Here is a 22,242-nt window from a genome sequence, read left to right on the forward strand (position 1 = left end):
CAATTTTTAAAAAATTCTTGACAACAAAAGAAGAAGACTCCACGACAGTTACTCGGAAAATTTGGAACTTCAAAAATAGAGCGTGTTCTATCTTGTCGAATGCACTGCGCTGTTCAAAGGGCGCTTTGAAATGAAATTCTCAAGCTAAGTGTAATGAAACAACTACGCTTTAAGAAATAGCTTTTCTTTTAACTGAAATGGCCCAAAATTTGATTTCTCTGAACATTTCAACTTAAAATGAGAAAAAACATCATTTTGACAACCACTTGTTATATAATTAGTTTTCACGTATCTCTAAAGTTTCCTTTGAAATCAGAAAAATTGCCTGATTTTACGAATTAGATTACATAACAACAATAACAATAACAACCGGTTAAATTTGAGGATAACTTGCAAATCCTGGTGGTAAGAGGTTAAAGCCGATCGAAGAAATTTCTCAAGAAGAGCCTAATGCCTGCCTTTTTGTTTCTACGCGTTTACGAGGACTCCAGTTACAAAAGTTTATCTATGTAATCCGTACGTATGAAATCCGTCGCTCGGTACCACTCAGCAAAACATTTGCACAAATGTGCAAAGCTCTTACGCTTCTCGATAAGCTTGAAGTTTAAAAACTTGCACTGAATGCTTGACTCTGTGAGGTTGTACCTCGTGCACTTGGTCTCGGCTAGCCCTAAGTGTTTTAAGACGTCTGCGAGGGGTTCAGTTCAGCATAAAAAAAAGCCGTCCTCGATCCCTTCTTTCGCTCGGCACCACACAGCAGAACATTCGCTCAAATGTGCACAACTATTACGCTTCTCAATGAGCTGAAACTTCAAAAGCACTTGAATGCTTGTCTCAGAAAGGCTGTTACTCGTACACTTGAACGTTTCTTGAATTTGAAATGTCCGGCTGTGTCCGATCTACTTCGCTTTCGATTTTTCATTAAAGTGCCCATAACCTCCCCAAAAATTTTCGCTTAAATAAATCTTTGCACCTGTTCGAAACGCATTGAGCTTTTTTGCGCCTTTTTTCAACCAAATCTTGACTTTTTATAAGCTGTAAAAGTTACGAAATCTAGCCATCATCTTTCCCATGACCGAGCTGGTAAGGGGCATGGGTCTATTCCTTACATGACGTCACAAACTGCTTTGCATGCATTTTCACAAAGACTTAATACAATGCAAATCAGTTTGTGACGTCAAGTAAGGAATAGACCCATGCCCCTTACTAGCTCGGTCATGGGACAGATGATGGCTAGATTTCGTAACTACTTCGTCTTGTTTTTCAGCGTCGACAGTGTCCTTAGGTCGCACTAGGTGTGATCTAAGTGTTGTGTCAGATCTGAAAACTGTCCGTATGCCTTGCTGTTGTAGGCAACGGTGAAGACCCTCTGATAACCCTTTGACGTATGGTAGCACCGCAGTAGATTTCATTTCAGGCGCAGGTTCTTTTGTGGCTGTTTGTTTGTTTGTTTTCGTAACGTTTTTCACAAACGAAAACGGATAACCGTTAGAAACAAGAACTGATGAGAGGTGTTTCTTTTCTTGCGAGATAACTGATGGTTTAGTTATGAGGTGTTTCGATCTATCGTACAGGCACTTGACAATACCGCGTTTTACAGATTGCGGGTGGTGTGAATCATACGCTAGGTATTGGTCAGTGTGTGTAGGCTTTCTGTAAACACTGGTAGAGAGGTAGCCATCCGAATCTCTAGTTACCAACGTGTCAAGAAAGGGGATTGTGTTGTTAGTCTCAGTTTCCATAGTGAAGCGGATCGTTGGTTGGTGACTATTGAGGTGTTGCAGGAAAATGTCAACTTTGTCTCGACTCAAGATGGTAAAGGTGTCATCCACATAGCGTTTCCAAATCTTAGGCATACAATTTGATTGTATTGTAACTGACTGTTGTGTTACACAGTGCCCAAATATGGTAGCTCCATGTTAGGGCATGCCATGTGGTCGCGTAAGCAGAGCAGATTGTAAGAGTGCGTTGCTCGCAGACGATATTAAAACTGAAGAATTAAGTGTTCTTCGTGTTCTGTGTTAGCGAACCCAAGGTACGGTAACAGTATTATAAACTGACGAAGGGCCATTCCCTCTTTCTCGTATTACACTCAAATCAGTCGAAATCTAGAGGGGCAAACAAGAAAAAGTTCAATACGGGAAGTGTTAGCTCGGAGAAAGATATCTATTAACATAGTTAGTATTAACTATGCTATTAAGAAAAAAGCTTTTCACGTTGGATTGTCATAACCCTCAGTTTAAAGATGATACATCATTGTGGGTGACGTATTTCAGTGAGTGAATGACACAGGCATACTCGGAAGAGGAAAATCCGAGTGCTCCTATCAGGCTTCGAACCAAAGACCTTCCGATTACTAGTTTGGATGCTCTACCACTGAGCTACAGGAGACTCGTGGGAGCTAAGGCCATTAAACTAGGTTCACTTTTGTTAAGATTTCTATCCAGTTGAGGTTGATGACACCTTTTGGGGTTACGCACACAACTGATCCCAGTTGCGATGAGTGTTTGAAACTCCCTCCAATTCCCTACAACAAATATAGCCTCGAATGCGGTTACTTTGTGGATGACTGTAGATTGTTTGTTAAAGCTAATAATATCATGGGTGACAAATTACTCCTTAATTTTGGCGCGAAATTTCATCGTTAATTTATAATTTCACATGCATGTGAAATTGCAAAATTGCTATGGCAACGTTTCCTTTATCTCAGTTGCCAAGATGGCGTCCAGGTTTAAAGATGTTACGGATGAAAGAAGTTACCGCATCAAAAGACGCTACAGAAAACCTAAATACGCGAAAGAGCAAAATTAACTGGGTGAGGGTTTTGAGAACTGGTGTGATGAAAATGGCCTTGAGAAAAACCCTGAGACGGTTCGTCCTGAGCAGTGGGATGAAAGTACTCGAGTGGTTTCTTGCCTGCGTGGGTAACAGACGGAACCGACCACGATTGTGAGCGTAATTTGTCACCCATGAAATTAAGAGGTAATCAAATGGTGTACTCGTGAAATTAGGAGAGGGAAATTATTAGAATTTTGACAAAACGCGCGTGAAACTATTTCCTAATTTCACGAGTATACCATATGATTACATATACTAAACCCTTAGTCGCTTTTTGCAGCGTCCACTTTGTAACAGATATTGGACTGTGATTTTTCGTTAGATAAAAATCGTTTAAGAACCTTAGAGCAAGCAAACCATTCTTCCGTTTCCCTCAAAGGAGTCAGAGCGATTTGGTGAAGTGTTCAATGCAACTGTTTTCGAGTGTTGCTTTCAACAAATTCCATGCCATTCCTTTAATGTTACTGACCATCAGAGGAAATGATTTGTCGGTATGACAAAACCTTGTAAAATAAAAAGGTGATTGAAAAGGATAACAAAACTCTTTATTTGCTTCCATCATCTCCATGACAACGGCCGAGAAACGCCCGGTGGAGGATAAACAGGAAGCGTTAACCCAAGTCTGAGGCAAATTTAAATTTGAGTCAAATTGTCGATTATCAAATGCATACTCTTTAGCTTTGAAATTATGTCAATATTTATAGCAGCAGAACAGTGTATCCGTGAGAAACGTTACGAAAAAGATATTAAATCAGTGAGATACATATCAAATATGTAGCAAGAATTCTGAGATGTTCAGTGTAAACTTGACAGACTTTCGATAATCTCAGTTCCAAAGTAATACTTTCAAGCCACGCTTCAATTAAAACAATTTTCCGGTTTCGCCTTAATTAAGTTTGATTGGATTGTCTAGCAAGTTCTTCATTATAGAAACGTCACGCCATTCGTTCCTGTTTTTATTCTACAAAGTTCTTTCTTTGCGCGTGTTCGGCAGCAAAAACGTGGAGCAGCAAATCAACGTAAGGAAGGTAAGTGAAAGAATTTTAAAGGCTGTTACGCTGGCAGCATGTTCTGCTGCGATTGTCATAAATTCAGTTTGAAGATAATGCACTTCACTGGAAACAATTTTCCGGTTTTTGCCTGGTTTGACCGGATTGTCTATCACGTTCTTCATTACAAACGACAGGTCATTCCCTCTTTCTCTTATTCCTCGAATCCTTTTCTGTGAGCTCCTCTGGGCAATAGTAGAGCAGCAAAAAAGCAACCTCGTTCCCAGGGTCTCTCCTCTTCCTGTCCCTTGCGACAACGTAAGCTCGGCAGGGTAAGTGTTGCCTCGATTGAAAATATTAAAAAGATATTTTGTTAAGAAACAAGCTGTTCAAGGTCGATTCTCATAACTTTCAGTTGATTTGTGTTCAAATAATTTTTTAAGTTTAGCTTCATGAGTACCTTTTATTGTTACAACACGACCAAAATTCCTACTTAGATGAGGGTTTGGAACTTCTTCCAATTCACCACAACAAACGGAGCCATGAACGTGGCTGTTTGTAAATAAATGTACATTGTTGGCTGTATATCCACAACCCTGAACCGCTACTTTGCGACAGATATTGGACTTTGCACGAGTAAAACCGAGCGTCACTCGAAAACCATTGAGACCAATGAAGCAAACGTGTTTCCGTTTCCGCCAGGGTGTTTACAACGATTCTTGCCAATTTCATGATAAAATTTTCAGACAACTTCATAAAAACAAACGCATTATCATTTAGTTTATTTCGAAATCGTGGATCTACCAACTTTTTTACGTTAATGGAGTGGTGCCATCCAACAACTTACGAGAGCTGGCCGCATGGTCTAAAGAACTTTAAATCGTAGTGTTTCATGCTTTGAATGTTTTGTTACCAGATGAAATGATTTTTCGGTAAGGCAAAGGCCCGGGGGCGAAGGCAAAGAGCAATCGTGAAGAAGGTCAAAACCTTCTCTCTACCTTAATTAGACGAATCAAAATCATCTCTGGAGTCACTGATTAAGGAGTCAACCATGATGCGGGATAAACAGGAAGTGTTAACCAAGTGTGAACAAACCAGTTAAACCAAACTGTCGATTATCAAATGAATACTATTTAGCTTTGAAATTTTCCAAAATTGATTGTAGCAGAGCCGTGTATCCTAAGAAAAGACGCGAAAAAATGACATTGAATCAGTGAGATATCTATTAAATATGTAGCAAGAAATCTAAGATGTTTACTGTAAACTAGACAGACTTTCAGTTATTTTGCAAAATAATAAATTCAAGCCCTTAAAGCATACGCTTCACGTGAAACAATTTTCCGGTTTCGCCCAGTTTGATTGGATTGTCTGGCAAGTTCTTCATTCTAGAAACGTCACGCCATCCGTTCCTGTTTTTATTTTGTTTTATTTTTATTTTGCCCAGTTTGACCGGATTGTCTATCACGTTCTTCATTATAAACGACAGGTCATTCCCTCTGTCTCTTATTCCTCTCGAATCCTTTTTTGTGAGTTGTTCTCAGGGTCTCTCCTCTTCCCGTCCCTTGGAAGAACGTAAGCTGGATACAACATTTGAAAGGTTATATGTTACGAAAAATCTTTGGAAGGACGATTGTCATAACTGTGTGTTTTAAAAAATGCTTTTGAGTTTAGTTCCATGACTACCTTTTATTGTTACAACACGACCAAATTCCAACTGGGATGAAGGTTTAGTACTTCTTTCAATTCCCCAAGACAAACTAAGCCAAGAACGTGGTTGTTTGTAAATCGTTGTAGATTGATGGCGGAACCCTGAACCGCTACTCTGCCGACAGATACTTTTGGACTGTGAACAAATAAATCCGAGCCTCATGAGAAAAGCATTTATACCAAGCAAACGTGTTGTCCGTTTCTTCCAATCATCTCTTGAGTCACTAATTAAGGAGTAAACTCTGGTGCTCGGTAAACAGGAAGTGTTAACCCAAGTGTGAACAAACCGGTTAAACCAAACTGTCGATTGTAAAATGAATACTATTTAGCTTTGAATTATTCCAAAATATATCGTAGCAGAGAGAGAAATATTACGAAAAGAACATTAAATCAGTGAGATACTTGTCAAATCATGATGTAGCAAGAAATCTATAAGATGTTCAGTGTAAACTAGACAGACTTTCAATTATCTTTAAAAAGTAATATCTAGAACAAACACTTCTTTTGAAACAATTTTCCGGTTTCGCCCAGTTTGACTGGATTGTCTGCCGCGTTATTCATTATACACGACAGGTCATTCCCTGTTTCTCTTATTCCTCGAATCCTTTTCTGCAAGCTTGCCAGGTAAATATACAGCAGAGCAGTTAGCAAGCAATTGCACCTTAGGTTGTTTCCTGGGTCTAGCCTCTTTCCATCCCATGGAAGAACGTAAGCTTAGCAGGGTAATTATTTCCTGGATTAAGCATCTTGTTTTAATAGGAACGGTACAATTATGTACAAGCGGACAAAGTCCAAAGCGCCAATGATAACTTATGATCGATTTGCGATGACACATTTTCTTCGCTGTCCTCAAAGCGTGATTTCTTCGCCACTGTTTAAACTGTTGAGTAATTCTTAGAAGTTCTTTTTCCGTTTTACCGCTCTAAAAAGCTTTGTTTTCTTTCTGAAAACGGAATATCTTCAAAATTTACGCGTGAAAAACAGGGCCGCCATTTTGACTGAACTTGGATCTGGTACGCGTAGGGCAAAAGCCTTTCTGGATTCTGATTAGGCCGTGTTTGCTGAAGGCAATTAGAGCAATGAGGGAGAAGAGGTTTTAATCCAGGTTTAATGAACAAATTAATTAACCAAATTGAAATTCGTGACTACGATGAAGAATACGAACAAAAGAGAAAGGAATTCGACCGAAATCTGCCACAGCCATCCCACGCAAATCAGATTTATACCTTGTTTGGGTTGTAACACACAAGAAAGAAAAAAAGAAACAAACAAGTACAAGTGAATAGTTAAATTAACAAAGAATAATAATTAAGATAGGAGAGCAGGAAAAACAAAAGAAAAATCTTATTGTATTTTCGGATACCGCACAAGGTGATCAAAACAAAAATTATAAGTTTTACTGACAATTATCTGAACGACAGGTACACGACTGTGCATAGAGCGGAGAATCTTAATTCCCTCATATTGTGAAGGTTACAGCAACTCAGTAGATTTCCGCATCAGTCATGGGCAACAAGATTCTGTTTGCAGTGATAGCCGGCTTAATCGCAATCATTGTACCGATTTTGATTTTTGGGTAAGTTTATTTCTTTATCTATATTATTTCTTTCTCCCTTATTAGTGACCTTTACATCAGTTTTTCATACAACGATGATCTGACTGCTTACTCCATCTAGACCGGTGGGTACTGGATTCGCCCGCGCGACTTTGAACCTGAATAACTTTTTTAACCTTGCGCAAACGTCATGAAACTTGCGCCTGTCCCATGCAGGCTACTTTACACCCTGCTAGCAGAGCCTTTCTTTTGCTTGCTCGATTTTGAAAAACAAACAGGGGGCTCTGCTCGCAGGGTGGCTACTTCATAGCACAAGAACAACTGAAATTTATTTTTACAGTAACTGTCAAACTTCCCGCGCGCTGATTCGTTGGCTGGTAGCTATTGCTTAAAATAAAAGTGACGTCAGAACAGAAAAATAAAGCCAATAGCCAACACGACTGGACGCTTTTTGGCACAGCTACATCCCTCCAATTTTTTTCTTAAAATTCTTTTCCTAGTACCAAAAGTTTCCAATTCATGAATTTTTCAGAAGCGATGTTTTATGAAAATTATTTGACATTGGATTTCCATACAACCACTGTTATTTCAAGCGTGTTTGCCTACTCGTCAAAATGGCGTCGAAAACCGTGATAAGGTCTATTTCTCTCGTACTTTTCCGTGTTAGTATATACCGCACTAGTGAATAGTGCTTTTCGCGCGCGCTGATTGGCTAGCTCGGAGGTGATTAGCCAAGTACTATTCACCTCTGAGCACCCGAAGAGAAACAAGATGGCTTCCCGTTTCGCCACGGTTACTTAAGAGGAAGCTATTTCGATAAACGAGGCGGCTGTTAAAAAAAAATACATAAATGGCAGCAAACTTTGGTTTGACGGCATTAAATGGTAAGTTGTTTAATCTTTTCAACCTCATATTCTAAGGCAAAAATAAAAATACAATCCCTTGTTTACGAAAACTGCCGAGCACTACAATTACAATGAAAACAATGAAACGTCTAATATTTTTCAGTATGGTTTCAACAACAAGGCGAATTTCACAGAAAAATCGAAGAAATGACACTGTAGGAACTAAACAATTGTCTCCAAAAGTTTTATTTCTCTGCGAAAAAGCAAGACGGAACTTTCTACAATAAGAAGTCGCCTACCGCGTGGCGCGCGAGATTTTAAAATTGCATACCATTTGTCGGTATATTGTCAGAAATAAAATAATTTTTTGGTCCACTTGTTATTCAGTTTGTGTGGTATATACTAAAACAATTATTGCAAAAAACAAACCGACGGCAGTTTTCTATGGTCTATACTCTTATAGACCAGAAAATAACGTCATAAAATCTTTAAACCTCAAATGGAACCACGAGCCCCAGGCTTGAGGGAAATGTACTGATGAAATTAAGGATGAAGTTCTGTTTGTTTTCAAGGCCATTATTTAAAGATTGCCACAAAGTGTCCCTTCCCCAGAACGACAAATTCCTCTGCAAAAGAGAGAGATCTTGGGAACTTGAGGGACTGGAGAAGATATGGAATGTGAAAAAAGATCGCTCTGGATTCGCTTTATTGGATATGCCGCCATGGAAGCTAACAGCTGGTTCTTTCGTTGATCCGTTCACAAAAGCAGCGATTTAGTGTACCATTTAGATAAGAAGTTCTTTCCAAAGGAATTCAGCTACCATTACTACGAGACTTTGTCAGAGTATGTTGAGACGATTGCGATACTTGGAGGGGTAGGCAGAATCTTATAAACTTTTATCAATTTTATCCTATTAATAGTCTTTCTGGAATGATCATTATTCTACTACTACTACTACTACTGCTACTACTACTACTACTACTACTACTACTACTACTACTACTACTACTACTACTACTACTACTACTACTACTACTACTACTACTACTACTACTACTACTACTACTACTACGACTACTACGACTACTACGACTACTACGACGACTACTACTACTACTACTACTACTACTACTACTACTACTACTACTACTACTACTACTACTACTACTACTACTACTACTACTACTACTATTGCTACTGCTACTGCTACTGCTACTGCTACTGCTACTACTGCTACTGCTACAGCTATACTGCTACTGCTACTGCTACTGCTACTGCTACTGCTAAGTACTGCTACTGCTACTGCTACTGCTATGAAGGAAGGTCTTAGGTTCGACTCTCGGTAGGGGTACTCGGATTTTCTTTTTACCGAGTATCCTTTGTCACCGAAGGAAAAATTTCTCTATTATTTATTCACTGGGCTAAGAACATAACATGACCTTTTTTTAACAAATACCACTCATCGACATTCAAACCTCAGCAGTTTGCAGGATGTTTGTTCCATGAACTTAGTTTAATGGTCATTATGAAGAAGTAGCTTCTTCTAAAGAAACCCAATTCAAGACTAGAGTGCAAAACTCGATACCCTACTTATTACCGAAATGGCGGCAAAATGGCTTAAATCGATATCCTTTTTATGACCAAAGCGGCTGAAAAACCATATCCTTTGGGGCCGTACATACCTATATAGCCCATAAAAGGGAGTACCCCCCCGATCCGAACTAGTAATGGGAAGGTCTTAGGTTCGACTCCTGATAGGAGCACTCGAATTTTCTTTTTCCGAGAACCGTAATGATTCGATTTAGCGCTCGAGGTTCTTGTTTACTCAGGCTGGTACCTCAAGGTAGGGAGCTTATTTCTTTTTTTTTAGAAACAACCGAATGTGCAGAACAAAAGTTAAATATTTATTTTAAAAAAAATTAACCGATGCATTACGCAGAGGCATGTAAAACAACTTTCCCGGATAAAACCAATAAAACTAATAGTCTTCTGTTCTAATTTTTCACTAATCACTCAATAGGAATTCTTAGATTCCTATCGAGTTTCTTTAATAAAAAATCTATATGCAAAGCTCACCATTGAGGTTCTTTGTAGGAACACACTAAGCGGTCATCCCAAAACGAGGCTTTCATTGAAGATAAGAGTGAATGGATTAGTGACAAGTTCTTCACTCAACAGCGTCTGGCAGGAGTCAACCCTATGTCCCTGCAACGAGTGACTTCATGGAAGTAAAGGTGGGTGATCCTTCAAATACATTCAGTTCAGTTCAGTTTATTGTTAACGTTTTGCCATAAAAAAAAAAGTGTACAAATGTAGCCTAGCGGCCACTTCACTAGCCTGAGTATCAGGCCCTTTCTACCTCTCCTCCCCTAAGGAAGGCCTGATACTCAGGGCCCAGTTGTTTAAAGCCCGATTAAGCTTGGATTAATGTGAATTTTGATTCAATTTTAATTACAAATCGGTGAAGAGTATTCCAAAACATTTTTGTCTCTCAGTTTTGACTTAGACTTTCCTTTACCTTTAGCTTGAAATTAGGCTTTAAAACCACTTTTAATGAAAACCTTGATTAACTTTTAATCCTAGATTAGCGTTAATCGGCTTTCGAACAACCCGGCCCAGGTTATCACTTCACAAAACAACTAAACAGCGCTTAAATGATTTGTGGAATCGTTACCCAGAGTCCTCAGGCTCTTTGGCCCGCGATTGGTCGCCTGGAGAGACTGGGAACTGGAATTATATTTTCGAAGTCTCCAGAGTCTCTCCTGGCGACCAACCGCTGGCCAAAGAGCCCGAGGACTCTGGGTACGAGATTGTGATTTGTCTTACAAATTCCGAAGATTAAAGTCTAGGTGAGCCACTGAGTGCAGGAACGAGGAAATAAAGTGTTAAGTTTACGCGTTTTTTTGCCGCCACCCAGCGCGAGTTTTTTTCCCATTCATGATTTTGCTACGGTTCTTCCAGGAAACATTGGATTGGACTGGACCAAACTGAAGGAAAAACTGAATCCCACGTTTCCCTGGGAAGCCGCTGTACAAAAGACTTTGGGAAGACAAGACACATTGGAAGAGGTACCTTGTCTTTCTTTCAGTTCATTTTGTATCTAAAGGTTATAAGGAGTCCTTGCCTGCTGTCTTGTGTGCTTCTGTATGTACATCTGATAATAAACGCTGACATGAAATAGGTTGCAACTCGATGGAAATACGTTTTACGTTAAAGAAGGGCCTCACTGAAAACCACATTTTGTGACGTGGGCTCCCTGTTAAAATATCTTATTTATTATAGTTCTCAGAAAAAGGTGTTTGCCCGAGACGTTGGGATTTTAAACATTTGAGGACGGTGCCTATTAATACAGCAGTATTTTTTTTCGCGGTTTATCACTATGTGGGAAAAGCAGATGTAAGCAAGGGCTAATAAGAATAATGGGGGGTAACCACTCAGTTTTTAGAAATGATTGAGCGAAAAAGATTCGAAAAAGAACAATCAGAATGATGTATTTTTCAGTAAGCGACACAGGTACACTCGGAAAACGGAAATCCAGGTGCTCCTACCAGGAGTAGAACCTAAGAACTTCATGCTCTACAAAACAACGTATGACATTTTTTTTCCCAAATTGAAGCTTAATTATTTCTGAAAAATTGCTTGGTTTGCCCTAATTTTCTTTTCGGATTCTAATAACCTTTGCCCATATCTGCTTTTGCCGCGTGGTTATAAACTGTGTAAAAATATCATTTTTTCGTAGGCACCGCCGTAAAGAAACTCGACTTTCCGGGTCGGACCATCCCGAGATGCGCAGAGCGTGTGCGCAGTTGCAATTGAAGAAGGCACAGTCCTTAATCATTTATATATATTATATATATTTTTTTTTACCAGAGTAAGGTTTTATTTGTGACCATATTTTGGTTGATTTTTAGGCCATTAATCAGGGCCGCATTTATGCTCTTCGTTATGAGTTGTGTGACGATCTGCCCAAGGAACCGAAGGACTATGCCGATAATGATCCTAACCGCACTATGTGGGCCACACTGTCTCCCATTGCTCTGTTTGCGTCTGCGCCAGATAACAAAACACAAGGCAACCATCTTGTGCCTGTGGCGATTCAAATGGACTTCAAACCAGGTTCAGTATCCTTAAGAATTCACTCAGTTTATACCAACTGGGGACAAATAGGCTTTTTATACTGGTAACTGACCAACGCTTGTGGTTGCAGATCCTTTATTGACTGTGTTGCATTAGATTATAAGTGGATAACAACACAAATTAAAGCGTCGTTACCTTAAACCCTTTGTTAAAGAATATAACTTTTTTAAGTGATTACTTGAATCTTACAAGGAAAGAAATGAGTGGAGACCATTAGTGTAACATCGGCTTGGAAATCATAAATTAATCACTTTACTTGGCAGATAAAACAAAATTTCCCGAGATCAAAGATTTTGCCCTTATTGCAAATATAAGCAAATCAAAGATGAAACTGTTGTTCTCTTCTACTGCAAAAGTTACTCAACTATAAGGGACAAGCTTTTACAATGACAATATACTGACCTCTCTTACCGAATATTATTAAGCAATTATCAATCGTATAATTTCTAAATATCTGATGAACTCTAATAACTGGTATTATATACGCGCTTACTGCTATTTTGTTTGTGAAACTCTCCTTGAGCGATGGCAAACTAAAATCCTTTCACAAGAAGAAAAAAAAAACTACAAACGCCAACAAAACGACTTAACAGAAAGAGACGGAAAGAAAACAACAATAGTACAAAAATTAAACTCCATTTTATTTTGTTCAATTATGATTCGGTTCACATGTAACAAAACTGGCAGCATAACCTCACAATTGAAGTTAAAAAAATCATGGCGCCCAATCTCGGCTTGGCGGCCTTGATTTTACTACCATTATAAGCCATTCTCAGGCGAGAATTAAGGCTCGGAAGGTTGCCTGATATTTTGCTGCCGTCGTGATTTTTGCGATATTTCTGCTTGAGGTATTTAATTTAATTAACACGACACTATTGCGCACTTCTTGTGTACCCTCCTTTGGCCATTCCTTGGCTTACTTGAGCCCACACGAGTTTCTTATTATGCATGATATTTAAATCGTTTTGCACCGCCTTTTCGCTCCACAAGCCAATAAGCAGTTTTGTCTCTTCGTACGCGTGTTACCACATGTCCGCCATTTTGGTCAATCATGATCACCGGCGCTCTGTAATTACTTCAAACAACCTCCTTGAGCTCGTTTGAACTAATCATAATCCGATTATAATCCAGGGCCAAGTTGTTCAAAGCCCGATTAAGCTAATCCCGGATTAACGTGAACTTCGATGCGAGTTTAATTAATAGTTAATAAAGATTTTCCCAAAAGATTTTTGTGCGTCAGTTTTGCCTTAGATTTCTTAGCCTTTTGCTTGAAATAAGCCTTTTAAACCATTTTTAACGGGCAAGATGAAAACCTCGATTAACTTTTAATCGTGGATTAGCGTTAATCGGCTTTCGAACAACCGAACCTGGAACTGTAAATTAGTTGATGTGAACGCCCTCCATATATAACTCAATTATAATTGGGGACAAGTGTGAACACAGCTCAGATTTTAAACCGGCTAAAAATTGTAATTTATTTCTCTTCAGATTCGCCTGTGTACACTCCAGACGATGGCGGCAACTGGATGTTGGCCAAACTGAATGTTCAGGTCACTGATCACGGATACGGACAAATTGTGGAGCACCTCGCGAAGGTATACCTTCTTCTGCTCTAATCAATTCGAGACTTCACCACCCCCACTCCCCACCCCCACCCCCACCCCATCCGATTTAGAGTTCGTCCGTTTAGGCTTTGAAGTTCAAGACAGTCCATTTATCGATCTCGGATTGACTTCTTGATATCTTCATCACCCAAAGTAGAGTTCAACCGTAAATAAATCAGTTGTGCGGACATTAAAGACCAAGTACTAACGGCAGACTGATCCCAACGACAGAGGTGACGAGCTTGATAGAATAAACAACAAAGGCTAGAATAACTGAAATATATTTGTTTGTAAAAAACAATTTTTTCCGGATATTTCGGTTTGCAACACAAACCTTCCTCGAGGGCTGAACGAAAAGGAAAAGTGAGAAACGTAAAAGGATTGTTACATACGAAGATTTAAAATATAAAATACATGACAATGATTGGTTGTTTAGGACTAAGTTACAAGGTTTTAAGGTTTTTTTTTTTTTTGTTTATTATTGTGCACTATTTCAATGGCTTACAACAAAGTGTGAGACATGTCATTGGCGTGTTTCGTCACGTCTATTTATACCAAGAGGGTGCAATGTTTTAGCTTTGTTGATTAAATGAGCTCCACGAGCCTTCCTGACTGAGTCACGTTTGCTGCGTATAAGTTTAAGCGGGATTAGGTGGACGTCGTTGATTGAGTGGCCAGGTTGGTTGAAATGTAGCGAAACAGGAGTAGGGTTGATTAGTTGATGTCGGTGTTCCCCCGAAACGTTCATTGAGTGGGCGCTTTGTCTCCCCAAAGTATTGGGAGTGGCACTTCTTACATTGGATTAAATAGATGAGGTTTTTGGAATGGCAAGATATGTAGTCCGTAATTTTACGTGTTACGTTAGTGGTGAAATACGTGTAGTTCGTTTGACCTTCTCGGAGAAATGAGCAAGTTAGGCATCGTGGGTGGTTGCATTTATGAATACATGCGGGTTGTTGATTGGAGGGCTCGTTTTCACGTAGCTTTGAATGGACCAGTCACCAGGAGATCACGTAGACTTGCGTTGCGTTTGTAGGCGATAACTGGCGGATGAGGGAAAACTTGTTTGCAGTTGGCGGAGGACTGGAGGATGTTGATATGTTTCTTCACATTAGATGAGATTTTGGGAAGAGCAGGATTGAAGGTTGTTCTGTCTGTTTTTGAGGCTTTCTGTTCTTGTGGATGTAATCAGCTGCTTGACGTGGGATGGCTCGTACGCGATTTGCATCTCTTTGTAGGGAATAGCGGCTAAAACCACGTTTGAGCAGGTGCTTGATGTGTTCTTCGCTTTGTTTGTCAAAGAAAATTTCTTACTAAAGTTCTTACTAAGAGGAATTTTACATCTAATGTTTAAAATAATTTAATTTAACTTATCTTATCTTAGTACACGCGGTGTGATTGGTCAATTTTGCAGGCCGTATTTCACTGTACAACCCGCTAAATTTGAACGTTTTATACCCAATTGAACTCAGAGTTATGATAAACATCTTACTAACCTCGTTTTCTGGGTCAGTACTGTATGTTACGGATCCTCCTTTTACTCCCGTTGATTTATAAATGCGCGAAAAAAAATCGGTCCATAACTTACAGTACGAACCTCGAACTCGGTTAGTAAGAGGTATGTTTTTCAGTTAATTCTTTTTACCTTTCTTTTCGACGCACAAAAAAAAACCTTGGACAAAAAGCATAGGACATAAATTGAAGTGTAATGGTTCAATTCATTGAATTCTATTACCTTGAATTCTTACTTAGATTTTACCCTCTTACTGTAATGCCTGCGTACCACGAATGGCGGTGATGCATTTCTTGTTTTCAGTTTCCAAAACTGTATTTCGAGGTCTATGAACGACGAAGTAGGATTTATCATTAGTATGTGTTTCATTGATTGCATCAACAAACTGCCCTTAGGTTAAGTAATAAAAATTCTAAAAGAACGAAACGAAAAAAAAAAAAAAATAACTGATATATTTTCTTAAAGGTACATTTCAATTTGTAACCTTCAACTTCTCTTTTACCATATGATTAACTTTGCTTTTCCCCTTTTCAAGGTTCATTTCCTGATGAATTCATTCTGTGTGATATTAAAATTCACCATGTCGGTCCTTCATCCTTTGCATCAAATACTCAGGTATCATTGCAGAGAGGTAGTGGTACCGAACACGATTGGAACTCCAGAACTTGTTGACAACGGAGCATTGATGGATCAGTTTTTTGCATTTGGACATGAAGGAACATATCGACTCCTTAAAGATGCATATCCATTATCCACGTGGGACATCACAGATTTTAGAAGCGAATTAAAGGTGCGCTGTTCTACCATCTTTCCATTATTAACTGTTTTAGTGACTTGGGGATAGCAAAAGTAAAAAACGGTTGGCATAATCTGGTGCCATGCATTTCAGTTTTACTTAATGTGGCTCTGAAGGGGTCAAAAAAACCTTGCTCTAACTCGCTATTTTTCTTGTTCTTTAATGCTAAATATCCGTAAATTACATAAAGGAAACGATGCGGTAAACGTTGCGAAAATCAATCGGATGCGATAATTGTGAGGTTGATAGAAAATACAAGTTACGACAGCAAAATGGGCGAACAAAAAATAGACAAGAACAAAGAAATAGCAAAATAAGGAAAAATGAAGAGCTAAAGTGATACTTACAAACGTTATATGAACTTTAAAAACGGACAAACGAAGCGATGTAAAAAACGCAAAAAAACCTAAAACTGTACTCCAAAGCACAAAACAAGAATGAATGAAAAAGCAAAGATCAAGACGCGAATTTATACTAATGAACTACGGAGCAATAACCAAAGTTATGCAGAAAAAACTATCAGAATAATAATGAAACGACATACTAGCGTGACACAAAAAATGTTCCTAGAAAACAAAAGAGTTGGTTTAAAAAGAATGCGGCCGCAGCAGGCTCCATAAAATGGAACGATAGCTGTCTCTTGGCCACAATATTGAAAGAGAAAGCTGCCTAACGTGTCCGCCGCAGGGCCCGCATGAAAACGGCAGCATCACGGTGATTTTGCTGTACTTTGGTCAAAACCGTTTTGCACAGACATTTGACGAAACACCCTCTTTGCTAACATGAAATTGCTCTTAGAACACCGGGAAGAAATTATTAAGGGATTTCTCCAAGGAAGAACTGACTATAATTAGTTTTTAACGACTTCTCTAAAATACGCAAGAAGATCTTTCAAGATTAATCCAAGAAAATTTTTCAAGTTGCAATCTATTCCCATCCTAGCCATCTACAGTTAAACATATTAAACTTAAACTAGTTTCTGTGCACTAGAATTGTTGTTGTTAACAAGAACGAAACGTTATTTGAACGATTCCATCGATTGAAGTATGTTTTGTGGCCATTCACAGTAATACTAAAACAGGTGATACTGGCCCTTTAAGCAGGCGAAAAAAATTGATATAGAATATATGTCAGTAATCTCTTAACTTTGTTTTTGTTTCAACAGAAACGTGGAGTTCATGACAGTGATCTTCTGCCATACTTTCCTTACCGGGATGACGGCAAGCAAATCTTAGAAGTCATTGAACAGATGGTGAAGGACTACGTGGACTTGTAAGTATGATCGATTATCGGCAACAGACACAGACAAGTTGTCTTGCTCTAAATATTGTTATTGGTGTTTGTGTGTGTGTGTTTGGCTTTGCTAGAAAGTATTTTTTGTTTAACTGTTTTACCTCCGTTGTAAATATTTAATTTGCATTATTTAAACCAGCTCCCTGACATTTTTAGCTTCTTAGTTATTTCAGGGGGCTGGTGAGCCCTTAACATTTCAAAATCTTTTAAACTAAATGTTTGAATAACTTTCCAACGGGGAAATAAAGTCTTGCTGTTGTTGTTGTTGTTGTTGTTGATCAATTGCCGGGGGCTGAGATAATTAAAGTAAGAAGATTTCGATCACTAGATTAGGACATTTCAAGACATTTTACAGAACATGTGAATACGCGACAGAACAAATATATTTCCTTCCTTCCTTCCTTTCTTCCTTCCTAAATTCAGTTTCTTGATGTTTGGAGAAATTAGTTCATTAAATATGAAGGTTTAAAGGTAAAAGGAAAACATAATAGGGAGTGGGAGGTATTAACATATGAATACGTAGTAAAATTAAACAGATACCTACAGGAATATAACATTACCTGCCTTTGCTCACTTTTGTTAGCAATCGAAAAATAAAAATCTCCAAATTTTCTTGAAAACGGATCATTAATGTTTTTGGCTACGGAATGGAAACAGAGAGCTTGTTTACAAGGGGGAAGGGTAATCCTAGCAAGAGGTTGCCCTAGGGTGCCTTAGCACTCATGAATACATTTCTTCCTTTTTTACGCGACCTGTTTACAAGGCAGATAGCACCAGGACTCCCTCCCTGTAAACAGGCCCTAGCTTGGAAAAAGTTGGGCGGACTATTTTAAGTTCTTTCCTCGTGTCTTAAGCGGCCTTCACACGGCAAACTAACGTTGGCAAACTTGTGTTGGCAAACGCAAGTTGGTGTGTGTTAACGGCACAAAAACAGTCGGCAAACAAGTTGGTAAACTGTTGGTGACAAATAGAACTAGCCTCTATTCTCGCCAACTTTTTCACCAACTTTTTCGTGTCGGTAAACTCGTATTTGACGCTCCAAGGGTGGGATTTCTACTGATATAAGGTTTCGTTCAAACCTTTCTATTTTTCCAGCGCTTTCTGTTTCTTCTTCGGCGATTAACATACAATCGGACCAAGACACAAGCGGCAACTCTTCACGAGTGCCACCGCACTACGTCGACCATGTTGCAAATTTAACGTGTTGTGATTAGACGCGGGTTTGCCGTGTGAAGGCACGAGTTTGCCAACGTTCTGAAGTTTGCCAAAACGAGTTTTGGGGCGCATCCTGTTTTGAACAAAATTCACTTGATTTCATGTCATGGGAGTGTACAAGTCATATATGAGCAAGGTACTAGCTAAGTAAATTTAAGTTTAGTAAATATGCATGGATAAAGGTCATGACACGGTGCTTTTGAATTATCATTTATATTTCACGCTCATGAGTCTGGTTAATCAAGTTTTACAAAATTATGTGATGCTTTTATTCCTATTTCTATGTTACTGGCATTTTATCGTTTTTTTTTTTTATTGTAAACTTATTATAAACTTCACTCTGAGTCTAATCATTCATTGTCTCCGAAAATTCCTGGGGAGAATCGTCGATTGAACTGTTTCACTGTGTTGTTTAAATTGTTATTTAAGGTATTATCACGACGATGAAGACGTAATAAAAGATCACGAACTTCAAAGGTACTTCGATAACTTGTCTACTAACGGCAGAGGTATTGGAAGAGTAAGTATAAAATCACCCATGTGTTTTTTATTGATCATATTGTTGTTGTTTTCTGTTTTTGTTTCCTTAACTACAACGTTGTCGTACGGAATTCCTAATACTTGAATTTAATTGCCGGTTTATGACGCATGCACATTTGCTTTTTGAATGCACTGCCGCCTTGATATAGACTGAGCATCATTATGCAGAATTAGCGAAAAGAATATACTCTTTCCCTGAGCTGTTCCGGGTTCTTCTATTGATTGATTGATTGATTGATCGATTGACTGATTTATATATTATTTTTTTTAATGCTGGTTTACAATTTTTTTTTCTTTAGTGGTTTAGGTCACTACAGAACTGTTGATTAAATTGTAACATGACTTTACTTCGTTGAGCCATCGAATTGTAATAATCAGTGGCTGTTAGACCAAAATATAAAAAAAAAAAAAAAAACCAAGATACTTGGGGAGTAATAAGATATATCACGTCACAGTCTAATTAACTGTTCAAATAAAATTATTCTCAGTACAGAAGACTGAAATATTGAACCACCCTTAACTTTAATAGATTCAAGGATTGCCGGCGAGCATTAAAAAAAAAGACGAACTCTGTGATATTGTAACCCGCATCATCTCACATGTGAGCATTCAACATGCTGCAGTCAACTACCCTTTAACAGACTATGCTCAATACACGCCCAACCTACCAACCAAGCTCTACGATGATACCAATGTGGTACATGATGACAAGTTTTCTCTTTTGCGGCTGCCAAATGGGAAGACTTCTGCTGTAAGTGTGATTTCATTGTTTACCTGAAGACTGGATAGCATTTTGCGCAAGAGACTATGAGGTAAGAGAGCGAATCCCCCATACATGCTCTTCTTCCTATGAAAATTTTTCTCAATCTATTTTTGTTTACGTTGCTATTTTAATGTCGACATCTTATTGGTCAGTTAGAGTGACGTCATTTAATTTTAAACTCAATGGCGGATTATAATTTCCCAAAATAGCATGGCGCGAACTAAAAAAAGATTGAAAATAATTATCATGGGGCAAATGGATTCGCGCTCTTACCTCATAGTCTCTTGATTTTGCGGGAGGAGACCTGGCCTAGTTAGCTTGCGCGCCGGACTTGTAACCTGGAGATCCCGGGTTCGAATCCCGCTCTGACCACTTGGATTTGTGTCACGGTAGCCCCGTTTTCAAATCCAAGACCACGCTTTGTAAGTAGCCGACTGGTTTGCCTCTTATCTGTTAGGATTTTAAAAAAATGTTCTCTTAATTTTATTTCATTGATTATTATTTATAGTGTCCCCAATTACTACTACAGCGCTTAAGTTTTATTTACCATGAATACTAGACATTTGAAATCAAATTGTCCTAAGGGAACGATAACTTGTTAATCGGCTTTGTATACTTGTCCGTTTATGAGACTTTGGCATACAGAGTCATACTGAATTAAGTGTTACCAACTTTTGAGTCTGTCGGATAAAATATCAGTTAAAATAGGCATTCAAATGAAAGCACTTTCAAAGCGTTGTTAAAGTTTATGTAATAGTTTAAAAAACACGTGCTGCGAGTGTTTTGAACGGCCTCAAAATCATTCCTGGAAAAGCGTGTGTCAAGAGAGTTCATAACAATGATGCTTTTGTGAACGTTAGAAATTAGCATACGAGAAAAACATTAAACACCGCATACTAATAAGGAGGAGGTTTATCGAGTTTTAACACCACTGCACGTGATGTTTTAACGACCATTTGATAGGTCAATGGGCTTATGAATTATTAATAAGTTTTTGAAGAGACTTTTCACACAGAGTCATACTGAATTATATAATAAGTGGTACCAACTTAGATTCAAAATCTCCGTAACAGCGCCCCTTTAAAATCTCTGGAATTCCCTTTCTGATTATATTAGGTCTTCTTCAACTCTTGGTGAATTTAAGACTAAGAATCTCTTTACCAATTAATATTTTCGTTTTTTAGTTTTAATTACCCGTAATTTTCACGGCTCTTTGCAGTTAATCCGTCAGTTATAATCAAATGGTTTGGCTTTTATAATTTTACAGATCGAAGCGAGTTTTACCAACAAACTGGGATTGTATCGATTCGACTCTTTGTTCGAATACGGGAAGAATCTTGAGGATCTCAAGGCGGCCAGACTCGTGAACAGTTCCTATAGTCACCTCATATATTATGTCCAGCCTCGTATGCAAGCAAAGAATGAAAAGCGGAAAGAGAGAGGTGACCTGACCTATCCCTATCTTATTCCAAAATGGCTGCCCAGTGGAATTCAGACCTAGCTGATCATTTTAGTGCTGAGATCAGCGCATACGTTTTGAGGCGTAACCAAGATTGTCGAGAAAAAGTAGCGTAATTTAGTTGCAATGATAATAGTTAATAAGCCGGCATGTGTCAAGTTTCATTGTCCACAAGAGTGGGTCTTGTAATAGAAGTAGGGTCTAGTTAGTTGAGGTTATAACGGTTGTTATAATTACCTTGTGCACTTTGTTAAGTCTGCTGCGCAAAAAATAGCAAACAAACAAGCCAGCCAGTCATGACTCGATTCGTAGTCAGGTTTTTATCGTGTTTAAGTTACAGCATAAGAGTGTAACACTGGAGTGTGAAGTTTCAGTTTGCAGTAAACGGGATGAAGTAAGGATCAGTGTGTTGACTCTTCATTCCAGCTAAGTTAAAACAATAAAGATTAAACATTGTTTGCAGGACAGAGTTTGTTTGAGTTATTCAGTGCTTGTTCTATCAAAGTAAACTCTATCATGTTATGGCAAGAGGTGACATGTCGTCAGACTCTGTTCGAAATTTCGCCCGCCATGTTCGGTAATTAAACCTTGTCAACAACTGCCGTCGATAAAATTCCGGTAAGGCTGGGTAGAAGACCTAAAGTTTTCGGTGAGAAGATGATGATGATGATGATGATGATAATAATAATGATCGTTTCCCAACATTTCAGTTCCCGATTTTAAAAACTCGAAAATAACTTGAAATCGCGCAAATCTTTCCACAACTATGTCTCCATGTAGTGTTATGAAGGGCAATGCAAAAAATTACATTTTCCCTTTTTTATGCAAAAAACAGCTTAAACGGGATGGTTTATTTTCAAAAGCGTTCCTCTTAAAAGGAACAGCTATGAAAAGGCCCACTTGTTCGTAAAACAGTATTGAGAGATGTTGTCCTTAAATTTTTTAGCAGTAAAAGAAAAAGGTTAACCCAACGCGATCTTGTTCCAT

General features: G+C 38.5%; 1 pseudogene across 1 annotated transcript in view; it reads left to right on the forward strand.

Annotated features, from left to right (window-relative positions):
* LOC146457588 (allene oxide synthase-lipoxygenase protein-like) overlaps positions 1–21,725 on the forward strand; it is a 33,899-nt pseudogene extending 12,174 nt beyond the window's left edge. The window contains exons 4-14 of the transcript XR_014858428.1: positions 6,956–7,110; positions 8,507–8,809; positions 10,030–10,169; positions 10,897–11,003; positions 11,847–12,051; positions 13,561–13,667; positions 15,725–15,979; positions 17,151–17,257; positions 18,923–19,013; positions 19,563–19,784; positions 21,064–21,725. The product of XR_014858428.1 is annotated as an allene oxide synthase-lipoxygenase protein-like (transcript). The remainder of the gene's footprint in view (positions 1–6,955; positions 7,111–8,506; positions 8,810–10,029; positions 10,170–10,896; positions 11,004–11,846; positions 12,052–13,560; positions 13,668–15,724; positions 15,980–17,150; positions 17,258–18,922; positions 19,014–19,562; positions 19,785–21,063) is intronic.
* The last annotated feature ends 517 nt before the right edge of the window (positions 21,726–22,242 follow it).

Source organism: Pavona decussata, unplaced genomic scaffold, assembly GCF_977016875.1.
Source record: "Pavona decussata unplaced genomic scaffold, jaPavDecu1.1 SCAFFOLD_238, whole genome shotgun sequence".
Classification (NCBI taxonomy): Eukaryota; Metazoa; Cnidaria; class Anthozoa; order Scleractinia; family Agariciidae; genus Pavona; species Pavona decussata.